The sequence below is a fragment of the Mobula birostris genome, chromosome 14 (assembly GCF_030028105.1).
Source record: "Mobula birostris isolate sMobBir1 chromosome 14, sMobBir1.hap1, whole genome shotgun sequence".
Taxonomy (NCBI): domain Eukaryota; kingdom Metazoa; phylum Chordata; class Chondrichthyes; order Myliobatiformes; family Myliobatidae; genus Mobula; species Mobula birostris.
Window position 1 is genome coordinate 88,607,193 of NC_092383.1, and position 21,187 is coordinate 88,628,379.

Genomic DNA, 21,187 nt, shown 5'->3' on the forward strand with positions numbered 1-21,187 from the left:
CTAGGGCCTTCTTGCTCAAAGTTCAAAGTAAAATTTATTATCAGAGTACATACATGTCACCACATACAACCCTGAGATTCTACAGGCCAAACTTAGCAAATCTATAGAATTAGTAAATGTAAACTGTAAACATCTTGTCTTGTCTTGTCCATACTGCACCAACTGCCACCGCTGGGCTATAAACGTGCAGGAGCAATGTGTGATTAAGTGCCTCGCTCAAGGACACAACACGTTGCCTCAGCTGAGGCTCGAACTCACGACCTTCAGATCACTAGTCCAACGCCTTAACCACTTGGCCACGCACCAATAACATCAGGAACTGTTAGCTGTAAACAAACTGGGCAAATGCAGATGTAAATAAATGGCATTAAATAACAAGCATGAATTAACAATATAATGGAGTCCTTAAATGAGTGTAGCTATCCCCTTTTGTTCAAGAGCGTGATGGTTGAAGGGTAGTAACTGTTCCTGAACCTGGTGGTATGAGTCCTGAGGCTCCTGTACCTTCTGCCTGATGGCAGCAGCAAAAAAAGAGAATGGCCTGGGTGGCGAGGATCTTTGGTGATTGATGCTGTTTTTCTATGTCAATGTTTCATGTAGATGTGCTCAATGGTTGCGACATTAATGATTAAAGATTAGATATGTTTTATTTGTCACATGCGCATGGAAATATTGAAACATACAATGAAATGCATTGTTTTGCATCAACGACCAACACATTCCGAGGATGTTCTGGGGGTAGCTCCCAACTTCAAGAGGTACGTAATTGTACACAAATATGCAACAATTTTAAATGTTGCACCATCACTGAAAGAGATCACCAGACAATCCCTACTGTTCTATGAAACTTACAGGAATCCATAAGGTCCCTGAATCCTTCATGTATCTTTTTCACTCAGTCATGGCAAGTTGACATTGCTGCCAGCATTTGTCACCAAACCCAAATTACCCTGAAGTTGAGAGTCAAGCACATTAGCGAGCGTGAAAGTTCAGGAACAGCTACTTTTCTACAACCATCAGGCTCTTGAACCAATCTGCACAATCCTAACCCTACCTCAGCAACAAAACACTACAGCTACCTCTTACACCAACACGGATTTGCTTCCAATTGTGTTTTTGTTTCTGCAGTAATATCTTGTCTTCTTGCTGTTGGCATCAGGAAGGAAGTTCAGGAGCCTCAGGATTCACACCACCAGTTTCAGGAACAGTTAGTATCCCTCAACCATGAGGCTCTTGAAGCAGAGGGGATAACTTCACTCATCTTCACTCGCCCATCACTGAACTGCTACCACAACCTATGGACTCACTTTCAAGGACTCTTCATCTCATGTTCTCAATATTTATTTATTTATTTATGCTTTATTTTTACTTTCTCTTTTCTATTTACACAGTCTGTTGTCTTTTGCACATAGTTGTCGCCCTGTTGGTGTGGTCTTTCATTGGTTTTACTAGTTATTGAATATATTGAGCATGCCTGCAAGAAAATTAATCTCAGAGCTGTATATGGTGACATATATGTACTTTGATAATAAGTTTACTTTGAACTATGAACTTTGAACTTTTTCTTCACTGCCTTGTGTGATTGATGTAGAATATATGCTCTGTGTATTGTCTGAAGGCACATGCCTGTGGCGCTGCTGCAGACAAGTATTTAATTGTCCCTGTTCCTCACCGTGCTTGTGCACACAACAATAAACTTGACTCGACTGGGGTGACAAGCTTCCTTCCCTGCTGGACATAAGTGAGCCAGATCAAGTTTTGCAAGAACTAGAAGTTTCATAGTTACCGTTACTGAGAGTATCTCCAATTCCACATCCGTTTACTGACTTGTATGTCAGATCATCTAAGTCCCCCACCATCCAGGCCATGCTCTCTTCTCACCACTACCATTGGGCAGAAGGTCCCACATCATGAGGTTCTGGAACAATTATTACTCCACAACCATTAGACTCCTGACATGGCGTGGATAACTTCACTCACCACAACTCCAAACTGATTCTATGACCTACAGACTCACTTACAATGACTCTTTGCAACTTGTGCTCTCAGTATTATCTTTATTCATTTGCACAGTTTGTCATCTTTTGCACATTGGTTGTTTGCTAGTCTTTGTTTATGCATGGTTTTTCATAAATTCTGTTGTATTTCTTTATTTTCCTGTAAATACTTGCAAGAAAATGAATCTCAAGGTGGTATACATTAACATCTATTTAACATGGATGACAAATTTCACTTTGAGGTTTCTTTTTGATTTTTGAGGTGGCCATGGTGGGATTTGAACTTGTATTCCTCGATGGACTATTGTTTCAGAACTCTGGTTGCTAGTTCAGTGACGTAATCGCACTGAACTGCACCAGCTTTGGCAGAGAGCATTTAACAAGTGGGACTTGTGTATCTGCGACCTTGGAGCCGCGTATCCTATAGAACAGCAGGGGCAACTCCTGTGGGAAGCATTCCTCGAGTTTCAAGGAAACTTGAGAAATGGGAACAGCAGTGGGCCATTCAACCCTGTGAACCTGCTGGTTGTTCTGTTCGATCATGGTCATTCACCATATCCCCGCTCTCATCTCATACCAGAATCAGAATCAAGTTTATTATCATAAATCATGAAATTTGTTGTTTTGTGGCAGCAGTATAGAGCAATACATAAAATATAGAGCACTGTGCAAAAGGTGTAAGTAGATATTTATAGCTAGGGTGCTTACGACTGTTGCACAGTACTGTGCATGTTAGCACGGAGCAGAGGGTGAGTTTGTAAATCAGGTGTGAGTGAATAATGCTGGGAATGGCAAGGGTGGAGTTCCATGGGAGGGGTGTGGGACAAGTGGCAGAGAAGGAGAGCCAGAGGCAGTAGGGGCGGCACAGGTGCAGACACACCCAGCCCTGACGCACCAGGCAAGCTCAGTTGATTCCAAACAACTGATTTATTCCCTCCCCTCTCCCTTCCCCTTTTCCCAACCATGATTCCCCTCTCCCTGCCCCCTTCCCACTCTCAGTCCACAATAGAGACCCATAGCAGAATCAAGTTTATCATCACTCACATAGGTCATGAAATTCCTTTATTGTTTTTGCGGAAGTAGTGCAGTGCAGTACGCTGCAGCGGACAGTGAGGTCAGCTGAAAAGATCATCGAGGTCTCTCTTCCTGCCATTAGAGACATTTACACCACACACTGCATCCTCAAAGCAAACAGCATTATGAAGGACCCCACGCACCCCTCATACAAACTCTTCTCCCTCCTGCCATCTGGCAAAAGGCACCGACGCATTCGGGCTCTCACGACCAGACTATGTAACAGTTTCTTCCCCCAAGCCATCAGACTCCTCAATACCCAGAGCCTGGACTGACACCGACCTACTATACCCTCCACTGTGCCTAATGTCTTGTTTATTATTTATCGTAATGCTGGGTTTATATTCCTTAGGAATTTGCAGATAGTTGGCATGGTATTTAAAATTGACAACCTTCTATAGATGTGTAGTAGACAGTATTATGACTGGCTGCATCACGGCCTGGTATGGAAACACCAATGCCCTTGAATGGAAATCCTACAAAAAGTATTGGATTCGTCCCAGTGCATCATGGGTACAGCCCCCCCCACCCCCCACCCCCCACCCCCCACCATCCACTGAGCACATCCACATGAAACACTGTCCATCATCGGCGATCCCCACCACCTTTCTCCTCTGCTGCCAGCGGGAAGAAGGGTGCACAAGCCTCAGGACTTAAATCACCAGGCTCAAGAACAGCTACTATCCCTCAACCATCAGGCTCTTGAACAAACGAGGATTAAAGCGATGAGGGAGATTGAAATGAGGCGAATGCAGAGCGTGAGTGCCGGCTGCCTGTGTTTTATCCCTGATGGGATTGCTCTGCTGCCCTAGAGGGGAGAGGCTGCCATTGTGCCTGGAGAATGTTATCCAGGTTTTCTGCATTTTGGATATGGATAGGAATATGGACATGGACCATGGATTTTTATTCAGTCTTATATATTCTGTGTTTTTTGCCTGATCTTTCTCATTTTTTTGTGTGCCGGGGAGGGGGATTTGGTAGGTTGATGTGCCTGTTCTGTTTTGGTTTGTGTTTTCTGCGCAGGATGTGGGGATTTGGGGGTTGATAATCCTGCTATAATTGTTTTCTTTCTTGGTTTCATGGTTATCTGGAGAAAAAGAATTGCAGAGTTGTATACTTTGATAATAAGTGAACCTCTGAACTACTCCCAACTTCACTTGCCCCATCACTGAAATATTCCCAGAACCAACGAACTCACTTTCAAAGACTCTTCATTTCATGTTCTCGTTATTTATTGCTGTTTATTGAAGCTTGTTGTCTTCTGCACTCTGGTTGATCTTTCATTGATCCTGTTATAGTTACTATGTTACTATTACCCATAAGAAAATGAATCTCAGTGGTGTATATGGTGTCATATGTAGTTTGATAATAAAATTTACTTTGAACTTTGAAAATAGTAAGATAGATTGTACTCCTGTTGTTTCTCGAATGCATCTTGTTCCTTCTGAAATACATTACGGACCACTGTGGTCGTGAATTCCTAATGTTCAGCATACTCTGAGTGAAGAAATTTCTCTTAATCTGTTACCTTATTACCTGGCACTATCATCTCTCAGTCCAGATACTCCAGCTATGGTAATCCCTCTCCCCACTTCCAGTCTGTCTTACTCTGCCACAATTTTGTAAATTTCAATTAGACCCTGTTGGATCCTGGTGTCTTTATGATCAAGAAATTCAGAGGTCAAGAATGAGGCATAAAGCTTGTTGCTTATGGCCATTTTAATAAGTGTACAGGAACAAAAATGAAACAAAGAAGAGGCAATAAATTTCATTGGTTCTCTCAAACTATGTTGTGTTTAAACTTAGAAAAAATTGGAAGTGTTATTTATGATCCCTCTATTAGATTCGAAAAGGCTTGGAGGCCATTTATTCAACACTTCCATATGATGTAATTTGACCTTTTCCAAACCTATTCTATTTTTTAAAATATATGTCGAGAGGAGCAGAGTCGACGACATTAATGGTTCTTTTCTTTTTGATATTACATAACAGCCCATGTTTTTCTTTCTTTAGTTTAATTGGTTAGCATTGTTTAGGTTAGTTTTTCTATTGGGGTGTATTTTTTTTTCCTTCTCACGTTATTTTTTTTTGTATATTATATTTGTATCCTGTACGATTGGGAGGTTTAATACCTGTGTGTCAACTGGGTTTATATTTAAATATGTTAGTTACAACAATGTAATCCCAATAACTTTGTATCAATACTATATTATGTTTATCATTATGAAACTAATAAAAAGATCGAAAAAGAAGAAAGCGGCAATAACAAAGAAGTTGTGAGTGTTCTCTACAAAAACTAACTCAGACTGAACAGAAACAACATTACAGTGTTAACATTTAATCTATAAAATAGCCAGGTTCAAGTAGTGTGACACCTACTGTGGAAAAACTAGGAAGCTTCTAGAAAAATACAGAAGCAGCTATAATACATGTTAAAACATGGGCCGTGACCAAAGGAAAAAAAAAATGGCTGGAGTGGCTTAGCACTTTAGTGCAAGGGTGTTTAATAGGTGCAAATTAAACTTACAAAAATTAATGAAAATAACAAAAAGAAAACTGCCAATATTTACAAAAAGATATCTACCAGAAAACACAATAACATCCTTATATCATTTTTGTCCAATCTGAACTCCTGGCAGCCCATATTCCTCTTGCAGAGTGAGGGTGATGGACTCTTTTGATTTGGCACTGGGACATGTCATCTTTAATTAACTTGAGACGACATATGAATTAGAATATGATGCACCCCATAATGTTGCTACAATCATATTACAAAATAAACAGAAGTATCCATCTTAAATACAGTATGCAAACAACATTTACTCAGGTACACATCCCCATTACTAAAGAAATTGAATATTCCGCCATGTACGGTGGGAAAGGCACCATAAAGGCAACTGAGAGCATCAGCTCGGTTTTGGACACATTATGAGAATAAACCGGGGAAGACATTAAGGTGTGTACGCTCAGCATGGAGACAGCAGGATGACAAGGGTGAGTGTGAGTGTTCAACTCATGAGGGGCAGAGATACGGACCTGCCTGGAGGACATTCATTGCTGCCCCAAACACCAGCAGCATATCAGGCAGTAGACAAAGAAGAAGAAGAAGAGGGCAACTTTTTTATTCGAGGATGGTGCAATATGGAAAGAGCTGCCAGAGGCAGTGTTTGAGGCAGGTGCATTTACAAATTTAAAAGACACTCGGGCAGGTGCATGGATAGGAAAGGTTCAGAGCAGGAGTTCCCAACCTGGGGTCCATCGACCGCTCGGTTAACGTAGGAGTCCATGGCATACAATATGTTGGGAACCCCTGCTTTATAGGGATATGGGCCAAATGTGGGGAAATGGGGCCAGATTAGATGAGAAACTTCATCAGCATGGAACATTCAGGCCGAGGAGCCTGTTTCCAATCTGTATGACCCTTTGACACTGTCTTTCAACAGCACCTCCCAAGGACCGAGGCAGCATACAAGAGAGTGTTAGCATTTCCGCTACTTCCAAATTGCTCTGCAATTTGGAAATGCACCTCTGTTCGCCCATTGTCACTGGGTCTAAACACTAGGAACCCCCAGCCAAGGAAGGGCTGCTGAGTGGCACAGATAGTACAGTTGCTGCCTTACAGCTCCGAGACCGTGGGTTCAATCCTGACCCTGGACTAACCCTGCGTGCAGTTTGTACGTTCTCTCTGTACTTTGTGGGTTTTCTCTGTTTTCCTTCCATTTTTAATTTACTCTAAGTTCAATCTAATCCTTTCATCCCACATAGCCATCCAGCTTTCTTCTTTCATCCATGTCCCTATCTAAGAGGCTTTTAAATGTCCCTAAAGTATCTGCCTCTACGACCATCTCTGACAGGGTGTCCCAAGCAGCCGCCACGCCCTGTGCACATAAACTACTTCTGACATCCACCCCCCCATACTTTCCTCCAATCACATTAAAATTATGCCCCCTTGTATTAGCCATTACTGCCCTGGGATCTGTCTCTGGTGGTCCACTCTGTCTGTGCCTCTTAGCATCTTGTACACCTCTATCAAGTCACCTCTCATTCCCCTTCTCTCTAAAGAGAAATGTTTTAGCTTGCTCCTTTTAAGACAGGCTCTCTAATCAAGGCAGCTTTTTGGTAAATTTCCTCGGTACCCTCTCTAAGGCATCCATATCCTCCTGTGTGAAGTTTGCACAGTCTCCATGTGACTGTGTGAGCTTCCCCTGCGTTCTCTGGTTCCCTTCCACATCCTAAAGACATGCAGTTTGATTGGTTAACCATCCTCTGCAAACTGTGAAGAAGCTACGGGGGGAGGGGTTTAGTAGGAATATAGGAAGAATAAAACAGGACCTTGACGGTCAATGAGGTGACTGTGAGACAAAGATCCTGTTTCCCTTCAGTTTCTCTCCGTAACTCTGTCACAGAAATATGGAGGCACCTTCAGCAGATGGACTGCAGGGGCTCACCTCCTTAGGGGCATTGGGATATGGCCAAGAAACACTGTCAATACCCACATCCTGAAACCAAACTTCAAACTATCACTAAAATTCTTCAATGTTGCCTTAAAAATGCAACTTAGTTCCAAGCTCGGGATAATTGTTTAATAACACAGGATAGGATGCGGTGGGGTCCTGATGGAGCATAGCACTGAGCTCCACGTAAACATCCTGTCCTTGCCTGGGGAATGGCTGTGTTTCTTCATTGATATTCCTTCAACTATATTCAGCTGACCACAAGGAGATGGGACAAATACTAGCATGAAAGCTGATGCAATTACAGTAATTGTATTTTCTAATTTCCGTCTAACATTTCCCCTTTCTAAATGGTGTGTAAGTCTCTTGTTTTCTATATTAGGGCCATTGTGTTGATATTCAATCATAATCAAAGACTACATCCACATTCAATGAAGTTTTTCTTTGTTAATTTGACTAAAGTAGTTCACATCAAGTAATAATGAGTTTTGCATTTTTGCTTTGTTTTTGAACATCCAGTTGCCCATAATCCACAGATTTATTTAATTAGGTTCAGACTGAATAGGCTTAACCTGTGGTAGCCTGTCTCCAGTTACCCTCCGAATCATTTAAGGAATGGTGTACTGTTCATATCCTTGTTCCTTGTGCACAGGGACGTAATTACCATCTATTCACTGCTGGAATATAATCCAGAGCAACCAGCCACATTTTGCTTCCTGTTCCACTGTAGTCTCTTATCCCCTTTCCTCTTTCTCCATCACTCTTAATGGCTTCCACGTTGAACAGCCTGTGACCTCATTCAATTTAATAGCAGGCTGGTAATGTGAGTTGGGATCGGAAAAATAGACCGAGATTTCTGTGTTTTATTTCATTTATTTATCTTTGTATGTATGTAAGTATCTATTTATTGATCAATTGATTGAGATACGGTGTGGAACAGGCCCCTCCAGACCTTCGAGCCATGCCATCATTCAACACCCGATTTAACCCTGGCCTAATCAGGGGATGATTTACAATGACCAATTAACCTATCAACCAGTACATCTTCGGACTGTGGAAGGAAACCAACACGGTCATGGGGTGAAAGTACAAACTCCTTGCGGGCAGCAGCGGGAATTGAAGCCAGGTCACCTGTACTGTAAAGTGCTTAAAACTACTATCATGCCGCACTAAACCAGTTAGAACTAAAACTGGAGTTATCTGTAGCTAAAATGGAAACTGACCGCATTTCAGAATAGAACTTGGAGACAGAGAAGGGAAAGTGATAGTTTTTTTTTACTTTTGTTACATTAGTATAACAAACTCCCACTTCCTATTAAATGCTCCCAATGGCATGCGTCTCAAATAACTTCTGTCCAGCACCAAGCACTGGACTTCATGTGTGGCCTAGCTACTAAGCCTGGCGGAAACATTTCTACTGACAGGAGAAGGGGCAAAGGCGGGCTACTGGCACCTTAAAACCTGCTGCTTTGGGCAGATAGGCCACATCCACTGAGGTTGGCAGCTCATCTAGAAGGAAAACTGATCTCAAGCCACCACCGCCTTGTGACTATGGGGAAAGTTTTGGGAGTAAACCTCAAGGGAAAAATCCAGAGCTGGAGTCCCTAAGACAGTCTTATGTTAAGTTCAATGCCGACTGGCAACTCCTGAGCTGCCTCTGGTGCCAAACTGTATTGGTCTTTGCCGTTCTTTTGGGTTCATCAGGTGCGTGGAGAGGGGGAGCTTGCTACATGGGCAATAGTTTGCTCTCCATATTGTTCAGCCCAGGCTTGTGTATTTAGACAGCTAGGATACAGCTTCCATGGTCAACCCTGACCTACGGAGGCCTCACTCACTTTAGTGTAAAACATTAACTGGACAAAGAGCAAAGAAAATTTAATGAATCAGAATCTGGTTTATTATCACTGGTGCCTCTATGCCTCAGAGATCCAGTAAGTCCTTTATTGTAAATTAATTTGTAAGTCTAGTTGCAGAGGGAGATCCAGAAGTGATAATGATGACGATGACTTCCTTCGAAGGTTAAGGACATTTAGCTCGTCACTGAAGACTCTACCAAACTTCTAGTACTGCTGAAAGCATCCTCACTGCTTGTATCATGGCCTGTAACAGCCAATTGAATGTGCAGGAACAGAAGTTGTTGCAGAGAGTTATGGGCACTGCCCAATACATCATGGTCGCATCCCTCCCCCCCATCGTCAGTATCTACTGGAGGTGCTCCCTCAGGAAGGCCAGATCCAACATCATAGATCCCCACCAACCAGGCCACGTCACCTTCTCGCAGCTATCATTGGGCAGGAGGTAGTTAAACACAAGAGTTCCTGCAGATGCTGGAAATCCAGAGCAACGCACACAAAATGCTAAAGGAACTCAGCAGGTCAGGCAGGGGAATAAACAATCGACGTTTCGAGCCGATACCTTTCATCAGGACTCCTGCTGAAAGGAGGTACAGAAGCCTGTAGTCCCACACCTCCAGGTTGAAGAACAGCTACTTCCCTTCAACCATTCGGTTCCTGAACCCACTGGCACAACCCTAATCACTACAGTTTAACAACACTATGGTCACTGCACTGAAATGAACTTGATTTTTTTGTTGTTGTAATTGTGCTCTCTCTTGTAAAAACAGTGCATAATTTATGCTTTATGTGTGAATGCTGCTTATTTGATGCTAATGTGCCTGTGATGTTGCAGCAAGGAAGTTTATCATTCCGCTCGGGTTGAGTGAGACTACGATTAGGGGTCATAGGTTTAGGGTGAAAGGTGAAATATTTTCTGGGAATCTGAGGGCTGCGTGATTGTGGAATGAGCTGAAAGAGGAAGTGGAAGATCAGGGGTTCCCAACCCTTGTTATGCCATGGACACCTACCATTAACCAAGAGGTCCATGGACCCCAGGTCGCATTTCAATTGTGATATTAGACATATGGATGAAAGAAAAACGGAGAGCTATGCGGGAGGGAAGGGTTAGATAGATCTAGAGTAGATTAAAAGATCAGCATACCATTGTGTGTCAAAGGGCCTGTACTGTGCTGTGCTGTACTATGCTCTAGGTACATGAATGAGAGAGGTATGGAGGACTATGGTTAGGGTTCAAGTAGAAGGGACTAGGCAAACAACCAGGATGGCATGGACTAGATGGGCAGAAGGGCCTATTTAAGTGCTGTGGTACTCTATGACCCCACGACTTCATTCGGAAGAGCTTGATCAGAACCATTGTGCTTTGCTGCAAGTTCCAGTACCCGTCTCCTGCAGTAACAAGTACAGTACATCTAACTTAAGTCAAAAAGAACACTTCTGTCTGATTGGGCTGGATACAGGCAGCCCCCTCATTAAGAACCCAAGCAGTGATCTTACTCGCAAACTTTATCAATTTCTTACGATAAGTGAAAGCAAAGAATTCACTTGGCCCTTTAACTCTGATTGAGATCTCTGGACTCTCATCTGCTTGGACACAGTGGCGCCCACTCATATTATAGCATTGCTGAATGACTAATCACATGCTAATATAACGTGGTACTTAAATATACCTCATCTATTCCTGAAACTCAGTCTGTCAAAAACACCATCGAATTCACCTTCTATTTATTGGAGCTCGCAGCTAACAGATCCTTCTCAGTGTCTTACCAACAATTTAGCTTCATATGGAGTTGCAAGGAGCAGTAGTCCAGCTTATATTTCAATTTAAAAAGGTCCCTTTCCAAACAGCAGAACTGCGCTGGACATCAAACAATGATAGGCCTTGCTGTTATGCTCAGCATTCAGTCGTCAGGCACCGGTGCCAAACTCAAAGGACTTCTGCATTACGAGAAAAACAAGAAATAGGTGCTGGAGTTAATCCTGTTGCCCCTCGTAATTGCAGTGTCTTTAAATAAGATCACCATTGCCAGTCCGATAACGTTCGTGTCACGGAGGCGCTGGCGATGATTGAACCCAGCTGCAAAGGAAGGACAGACTTCTACATAGAGATGGAAACGAAAGTTTATACATAGGAATTCCTTCAGAACTTTGGTGGCTTACCCAAGCGACACCACAAAGCAAATCATTCTCAAAACAAGGACCCCGCAATCAGTTCTAATCAGGAGTCCGCCTTAAATAATCACAGAACACGGAAAACCTATGCCAGTCAAACTAAACTTGACAAGATTAAACAGAAAGCACAAGGAGTTAATAGCTCTAGTTAAGCCATCAATTAACAAATACAGGTACTCTTGAAAACTTGGAGCCCAATGCTCTACGGTTTGCCGTACAGGCCCAAAGGGCTCATGACATGCTGATTGCCCTTGTCCACAAACTGTGGGTATTTAACACTGCTACTGGACATACAACTTAATAGTTTTTGGTGTTCAATAAAGTAATACAAAATATATTCAGAAATCATGTCACACAGATAAAATTGCTGGAGGAACTCAGCAGGTCAGACAGCATCTATGAGGGGGAATAAACAGTCGATGTTTTGGGCCGAGACCATTCATCAAGACGGGAAAGGAAGGGGGGAGAAGCCAGACTAAGAAGGTGGGGGGGGCAGGGGAGAGAAGTACGAGCTGGAAGGTGATAGGTGAAGCCAGGTGAGAGGGAAAGGTGGATGGGTAGGAAAGGGATGATGAAGTGAGAAGCTGGGAGGTGATAAGTGGAAAAGGTAGAGGGCTGAAGAGGAGGAATCTGATAGGAGGTGAGTATGGACCATGGGAGAAAGGGTGCTGAAGGTGGATGATAGGCAGGTGAGGAAAAGAGATAAGGAGGCCGGAGGGGATAAACGGGTGAGAGGAAGAGAATGTAAAGGAGAGGAGCCAGAATGGGGAATGGAAAATGGAGAGAAGTGATGAAGGGTCCCGGTCCCAGAGCCCAAAACTTGATTCTTTATTCCTCTCCACGGATGCTGCCTAAACTGCTGTGTTCTTCCAGCATTTTGTACGTGTTACTTTGGATTTTCAGCACCTGCAGAATCCCTCGTTTAAAAACAACATATGGAATTTGAGCTTTGATGGCCGACTGCTGCCTCATGTTGACAGGTGATTGCTCCCTAACCACAGACTTGCAGAGGCCTGTCCCCCATCTCGAAGATTTACATCTTTCTTTCATTTCCTCTTGGTAGACACAGGTATCCTAGCTGAATTAAATCCTTATAATTTGGCTTTGATACAAATTATAAAAAAAACAGTACTTACAAGAGCCTGCCAGTTTAATTGATGGCTCACACTTGGCACATTTTGAAGATTATAATACCTTAGTAAATGGTAATTGGTTTATTATTCTTACATAAACTCAGATGTTTTTCATGCCATCAAGATGGATCATTCCAAATGTAAGTAGGCGGTAGTGAAATGGTTAGTATAATACTTTACAGAACCAGCAACGGGAAGGTTGGTGTTGAATTTCCACCACTGTCTGTAAGGAGTTTGCATGTTTTCCCTATGACTCCATAGGTTTCCTCTTTGGTTACCTTCTACTTTCCAAAGTCTAAGGGTTAGGGTTAGGGCTAGTACATATGTGGGTAAGCTATGTTGGTGCAAGTCAGGCAGCATCTATGGAGGGGAATAAACAGCCGATGTTTCAGGATGAGACTCTTCATCATGAAATAAGGACTTGGAAAGGAAATAAGGACTTTTGCTACCTTCATTTCCAGTCCTGATGAAGGGTCTCAACCCAAAATGCCAACTGTTTATTCTCCTACATGGATGCTGGCTGACTTGCTGAGTTTCTCCAGTATTTTGTATAGGTACATTCAGGTATCACAAAGGGGACAAGCAATAACAGAACGCAGAACATAGTGTTACAGCTACAGGCAAAGTCTTTTGCAGGTAGACAATTAAGGTGCAAGGGCAATGATGATGTAGATTAAGCGATCGAGAGCTTGTCTTTGTCATTTAGGATATTCATTCAAGAGTCTTTTTACAGCAGGATAGAAGCTGTCCCTGAGTCTGGTGGTACACACTTCCAGGCTTTTGAATCTTCTGCTTGATGAAACGTGGGAGAAGAGAGAGAAGACTGGGGTGAGAACGATTTTTGATTATGTTGGCTGCTTTTCCAAAGCCTTGGGGAGTGTAGACAGAGTCAATGGAGAGGAAGCTGTTTTTCTTGATAGACTGGGCCATGCCTACAACTCTCTGCAAGTTCTCATGATCTTGGGCAGAACAGTTGCCAGACCAAGCTGTGTTATATCAAGATGGAATACTCTCTCTATGGTGCATCTGGTGAAAGCTATGGGGGACATATTATATTTCCTTACCCTTCTGAAGAAGCAGAGGAGTTGGTGTTGAATGAACAATACACGGTCATTTCTTATGTATCTCTCTTGTTTCTTCCATGCAAATATGCAGATAACACTACATAATGAACTTAATTCACAGGGCTGAGGTGATGCCAAATTATTTTAATAAAAGGCTCATATTATTTAAAATAAAGCTAAAAGCAGTTTCTAATCTGCAGCTATGCAAAATCTTCCAGGAAACTAGAGGAAATATCATTGTATGATTGCATGGAATGGTATTGTCAATGATACATTATGAAACAGTGTAACAGGATAACTTAATTCACAGGCATGTCAGATTAAGTTCTCGGATTGGGTTTTACGATCTAGTGTTAAGGACAGCAATACAGAAACATCTGGTTAAATGCAATCTTCCAGAACTGATCAGGGAACGGTTAATACTGGATCGAGTAGAGAGCAGCAGTAACAGCTACTGCCGCGTCTCCTGGGGGGTGGAGGTGGGGGGGGGCTTTGTAAAATGAAGCTATTCCAGTCTCCACAGAAATATACCAGAGACTGTGGCACCAGCTGGCAGGAAGATCGCTTCTTTCTGCAGCTTGCAGACCACACTTGGTCCGCGATTAGGAGCCGTCTCCTGCCGTAAATATCCAATTCCGTTTTTGTGACCGTCTGGAGCCGTGCATTTAACTATGTGGCCGGGTCTTCTTCAATGAGTCTCGAAGCGAGACGCATGGACCCGGCAAGGTAAATTCAACAGTCGTCAACACACATCCCCTTGGACATTTCAGCAGTGATTGTTTTCCGGAAAGGCTTAGAGTACAGCCATTGAGTTTATAGGGATATTATACTGACTCTTCTACAGTTCTCCATGGGTACCTATTGATAATGGCCAAATATCAGCTCTGAGTATTAGGGTTATAATGACTATTTCAGTGATTCCTGAAGTCAGCATAACTAAAGACTCACGCAGGGCACACTATCCATGTTACGTTCTTGAATAAGCAATCTTCTAATAACATCCAATGACATCTTCTTGAATAAGCAATCTTTCCTAACAGCCAATTCTTATACATCTCTCTCACTCCTTCCATGCAAGTATTCCAGACCCAGAATTATTTATCACAAGTACATTGAAACATACAGTGAAATGGGTGGATTGCATTAACAACCAGCACACCTGGGGATGTACTGGGGGCAGCCTGCAATTGTCATCACATATTCCGGAGCCTATATGGCATACCAGCCATAATGCTGGCCTGAACAACACAGAACACAACAACAATAGCAAGCCGTTTCCCTCCCTCCCATCCACGCACGTCGACAGTCGTCCGATTCCACTCCAGGAGGGACCCCCTACTGCCAGTCTCCAGCAACCGGGCTTCGAATTCCAGACTACCGATTGACTAACCAAGTATGCAAACAGCACTACATTGTGAGCTTCATTCACAGGGCTGAAGTGAGGTCAGATTATTTAAAAAAAAAGACAAAGCTGTTTTTAAATCTGCAGCTATGCACACTCTTCCAGGAAATTACAGGATGTTGCATTACACGGTTGCTTGGAGTGCTATTAGAAATGCTTTCACAGCATGGGATGTGCAACTGTAAGTTTTTCATTGCACCTGTGCACACATGACAATAAACTCAACTTTGATCTTGAATTGGGGGATCAAAGATAATCTTGGTATAACAGATAAACTTGGACACAAGTACATCGTCAATTACTTGAGGCTGCAAGTTCCATGAATGTTTGCACTTGTTTAATCAGTCTTTTAGGACCATAAGACATCGAAGCAGAATTAGCCCATCAAATCTGCTCCTTCATTCCATCATGGCTGATTTACTTGCCCTCTCAGCTCCATTCTTCTGCCTTCTCCCTGTAACCTTCAAGAACCTATCAACTTCCACTTTAAATATATGCAATGACTTGGCCTCCGCAACAATCTGCTGTGATGAATTCCAGAGATTCACCACTACCCGGCTAAAAAAAATTCCTCATCTCTGTTCTAAAGAGACATCCTTCTATTCTTAGTCTGTGCCCTTTGGATTTAGACTCTCCCGCTATAGAAAACATCCTCTCTATGTCCACTCTCTCTGGGCCTTTTCACTTTGAATGCAGCCATTGGATCACAGAACAGCTCCAAGTGATGGATATTCACTTTCCACGGCCCCAAAAGCTCATATTATTAAGCTCAAAAACACAAGAGATTCTGCAGATACTGGAAATGCAGCTTCATGACTTGCAGTATGTGTTATTGCTAACACCAGGTTTTTCAGCACAGCGGGACAAACTGTGTAAGGATTGAGATTTGCTATGAATAAAGAGAATTTCCTTCTGTGCACAACAGCAGAAATTGCCCACTCTTTAAAATGTTTGTTACCAAAGAAGTTAAACTCCTACACTCTTTGCTCAAACTCTTGACTTAATCAATGGGGTTTATGTTCAAAGTTTAAAGTAAATCTATGATCAAAGTACAAGTATCACACCATATACAAACATGAGATCTGTTTTCTTCTGGGGGTACACAGTATCTCCAGGAAACATAATAGTTCAAAGTAAATTTTATTATCAAAGTCACCATATATAACTCTGAAATTCACTTTCTTGTGGGCATACTCAAGAAGTCTATAGAATAGTAACTGTAACAGAATCAGTGAAAGACCACCCACCGAGGACGTTCAACCAGAGTGCAGAAGACAGCAAACTGCAAACATGAAAAAGAGCAATAATATCATTAAATAAGCAATATGAGAACACAAAATGAACAGTCCTTGAAAGTCGTGGGAGCAAATCAGTGACGGGGAGAGTGAAGTTATTCCTTCTGGTGCAAGAGCCTGATTCCTAAACCTGATTGTGGGGTCCTAAGGCTCCTGTGCCTTCATCCTGATGGTAGCAGCAAGAAGAGAGCATGACTGGGGTCCTCGATAACAGACATCAAAGTTGCTGGTGAACGCAGCAGGCCAGGCAGCATCTCAAGGAAGAGGTACAGTCGACGTTTCAGGCCGAGACCCTTCGTCAGGTCTCGGCCTGAAACGTCGACTGTACCTCTTCCTAGAGATACTGCCTGGCCTGCTGCGTTCACCAGCAACTTTGATGTGTGTTGCTTGAATTTCCAGCATCTGCAGAATTCCTGTTGTTCCTCGATAATAGATGCTGCTTTCCTGTGACAGTGTTCTGTATAGGCGTGCTGGGCTGTATACGTTACTTTTTATAGGATTTTCCATTTAAAAGCATTGATGTTTTCATGCCAGGCCATGATGCAACTAGTCAATATACTCTCCACCACACAGCTATAGAAATTTGTCAAAGTTTTAGATGTCATGCCAAATCTTCGCAAACTTCTAAAGAAGGAGAGGCGCTACAGTGCTTTCTTCGTAATGACACTTACGTGCTGGGCCCAGGGCAGATCCTCTGAAATGGTAACACCGAGGAGTTTAAAGTTGTTGACTCTTTCCACCTCTGATCCTCAAATGAGAACTGGCTCTTGGATCTCCAATTTCCTCCTCCTGAAGTCAGTAATCAGTTCTTTGGTCTTGCTGACATTAACTGAAAGGTTGTGGATCCACTCAGATAGATTTTCAATCTACCTCCTCTATCCTGATTTGTCACCACCTTTGATGTTGGCTTAGTTAAACAATGACTCAGTCAAAAGGGTCCACATCAGCCTTGTTTAACTATGACCTAATCCAGAGAAACAAAGGGGTCCACGTTTGTCTAATTAAACACTCCACCTGACCTGATCATGTAGTTGAGAATCATCACAAACACATGATGCCAATCAATAGAAAAGCAGCATAAATTTTAGAATGTAGTTTAGGTTGGGAGGATCCATGTAAAAGGTTGGATTTGGACAGTCTATTAAAGATACAAGGACAAATCAGACATAAAGTAGTGTGGTGTGCAGATTTCAATGCTCATAGCACAAAATGGGGGGATCAGATTACAGATCCAAATGGAAAGATAATTGAAGATTTGATGGAAGAAAGGGATTTGGTGTGTATGGAATGATGGTAGCGGCACAAGGATAGATATAACAACAGGAACTGAGTCAGTGTTAGATATTACGTTAGTGTCTAATACCTTGGCTGGCATTAGTAACTGGGGAGTTTGGACTGCTTCAACAATAGGCAGTGATCACTACCCAGTTTTGTGTTCAGTGGGTGAAAGAGTTGAAGTAAGACCAGGTGGCAGAACCCCAAAGTGGGTGTTTGAAAAAGCTGATTGGGGTAAGTTCCAGAAGTTGAGTGAAGAAGGGTTGACAAAGATTGATATTTCTGGAAATGTAGATGAATTAAACAGTCAGGTGACTTCAGCAATTATCATGGCAGCAGAAGGATCTATACCTAGGAGTAAAAATAGGATGAATAGGAAACTGGTACCATGGTGGACAGAGGAATATTGTCAGGCTGTAAAAAACAGAAATAGAGCATTCAAGCTAGTTAAAAGAACCCATAATATGCAGCATTTGGTTCAATATAAGAAATCACAGGCAGTGGTGAGAAGAACTATACGTCAAGCTAAAAGGGCAAGTTGGAGGAGTTTTTGCGACAAGGTAGGAAGAACAACACCTGTGGGAGAGATATGGGGAATGATTAAGAGGATGGGAGGAGATAGAAGGGAAAGGGAATGGGAATATCCAGTAATGATATCTGAGGAGGAAACTGCAGTCTCCAGTAGGGATAAGGCTGAGGTCATGGCCAAGTCATTTGTACTGATACACAGTTCAGAAAATTTGTCTGAAGAAGGAAGAAGAAGAAGGGAAAGAATAATGAGCCAACACCCAGGTGTGTTAAGCAGGAGGGAAGGAACAGATGATATAATTGATGATCCATTTACATTAGCAGAAATGGTGAGAGCAATAAAGAGATTGAGACCAACCTTCCCAGGGAAAGATCTGATATGCTCTGTGATGCTAAAAAATCTAGGAGAAGGAGTGCTCTTGAAGTTGCTGCATTTTTACAACAGAGTGTGGGAGGAGGGAAGATTACCAAGTGCATGGAAAGAAGCAGTAGTAATTCCAATAAGGAAGCCTGGCAAGGATCTGTCAAAACCCACTAGCTACAGACCAATTGCATTAACATCAAGTATATGTAAGATAATGGAAAGGATGATAACAGAAAGGTTATCATATGAGCTTGAGAAAAGGGGAATGCTGGCAAGTTATCAGAGTGGTTTTAGAAAGGGAAGGAATTCCATGGACTCAGTGATTATGTTAGAGACTGAAATAAGGAAGGCCCAGGCAAATAGAGAGTCAGTAGTGGCAGTGTTCTTTGACATTGAAAAAGCCTATGATATGATGTGGAAGGAAGGATTATTAATTAAACTGCACAAGATGGGGGTTGGTGGGAGAGTTTTTAATTGGATTAAAGATTTTTTGTTTGGTAGAAAAATTCAAATTCGGATTGGATCAGAATTATCAAAACAGTACATAGTGGAAAATGGCACACCGCAAGGTGGTGTGATTAGCCCGTTACTTTTCATCATTATGATCAATGATGTCTTCACAAAGGTACTAGTGGATATAGGTAGGTCACTGTTTGTGGATGATGGGGCCTTGTGGAAAAGAGGCAGGAACATGGACCATATAATCAGAAAACTACAAGAAGCAATTGATGAAGTGGTGGAGTGGGGTTATGATTGGGGATGTAGATTTTCAGTAGACAAAACTCGAACTGTATTTTTTACCAGGAAAAGGGTTGAGGTAGGGAAGAAGTTAAGGATGTTTGGGGTTGAATTAGAAAGGGTTGCATCATTTAAATTTCTGGGAGTTATATTTGATTCACGATTAACATGGGCAGACCATATCAGGAAAGTTGAGGAGAAATGTAAAAAAGCAATAAATGTGATGAGATGTTTGACTGGTAGGGAATGGGGAGCAAGTTGTTCAGCTTTGAAGAGAATGTATGTGGCTTTAGTAAGATCTGTATTGGATTATGGAAATATAGTATATAGATCAGCAGCTAGGTCTCTTATAAGGAAAGTGGATGTGATTCAGGCTCAGGCCTTGAGAGTGTGCAGTGGGGCTTTTAAAACGTCACCAGTGTCAGCCCTACAGGTAGAAATGGGAATAATGCCTTTGGAACTAAGAAGGATGCAATTGATGGCAAACTACTGGGCTAACTTGCAGGGGCACAATGATTCTCACCCTACTAAAGGAGTGTTGCAGGAGTGCTGGGAAAATGGGAGGTTTCAGAGGGATACCTTTAGTCGGGTAGGGAATGATATCGTGAAAGAATGTGGAGTATTTGATCTGAGGATAAGTCCTTCAGTAGTTTATCCGGTCGTAGCTCCATGGAAGCTTGTATGGCCTGACATAGACTGGCATTTGTTAGAGGTAAAAAGGAAAGAAAGATATAAAACAGATTTGGTAAGTGCATTTAACTGTCATGTGATGGAAAAGTATAGTGATTATACTCACATTTATACGGATGGTGCGAAGGAACCTGAAACAGGAGTGACAGGGTTTGGGGTGGTAATACCAGCAAAAGAAATTGGAATCAGCAGAAGAACATCTAATAAGTTAGGAGTGTTTACAGTGGAGATGCTGGCGGTGTTGGTTGCGTTGCAATGGGTGTAGAAAGCCAGACAAGCCAAAGCATTGATATGTTCAGATTCATCCTCAGTTCTTGCAAGTTTAAGGTCTTTTCACACAAACAGTCGGCAAGATGTACTTTATGAAGTCTTTCAGTTAGTTACAAGAATTGCAGATCAGGGAGGTCAGGTAAAATTTCTATGGGTTCCAGCACATGTAGGGGTGAAGGGGAATGAGAGGGTGGATGAGTTGGCAAAGAGGGCGTTAAAGAAAGAAAATGTGGAAATGCACATTAGTATCAGTAAAGCAGCGGTTAAGTGTGTAATCTGGGAAAAAGTCAACCGAATGTGGCAAGAAAGATGGGACAGGGAGGGGAATGGGAGGCATTTATATCAAATACAAAAGAGTGTTGCAGTTACTAGGGTAGGTAATGGAAACAGAAGAGAGGAAATTGTGTGGACTAGGTTAAGGCTGGGGCATTGTGCATTAAACAAAACATTGAAAATGATAGGGAAACACCAGACAGGGTTGTGTGAGGAATGTCAGGAAGAGGAGTCAGTAGAACATGTAGTTTTGTGTTGCAGGAAGTATGGGATACAGAGAGAGATGATGAGAAATAAATTAAGGGAGTTGGGGATGCAGGAATTCACATTAAAAGGGTTGCTGGGCATGGGTGAGAGAGCACAAGTCCGGGTATTTTTAGCGTTTTTAAGGGGTACAGGGGGTTTTTATAGAATATGATGAATAAACAGGAATAGGATACTAGGATGGTCAAAGATGGGAGGTTGAAGTGTAGGTTTGTGTGTGTATATATATATATATATATATATATATATATGCGTGTGCGTGCGTGCGATTGGGTGAAGGGATTTAGAATGTATGTCTAGTGCACATTCTGGAGCAGAGGGTGGTGGTAATGCACCATTAA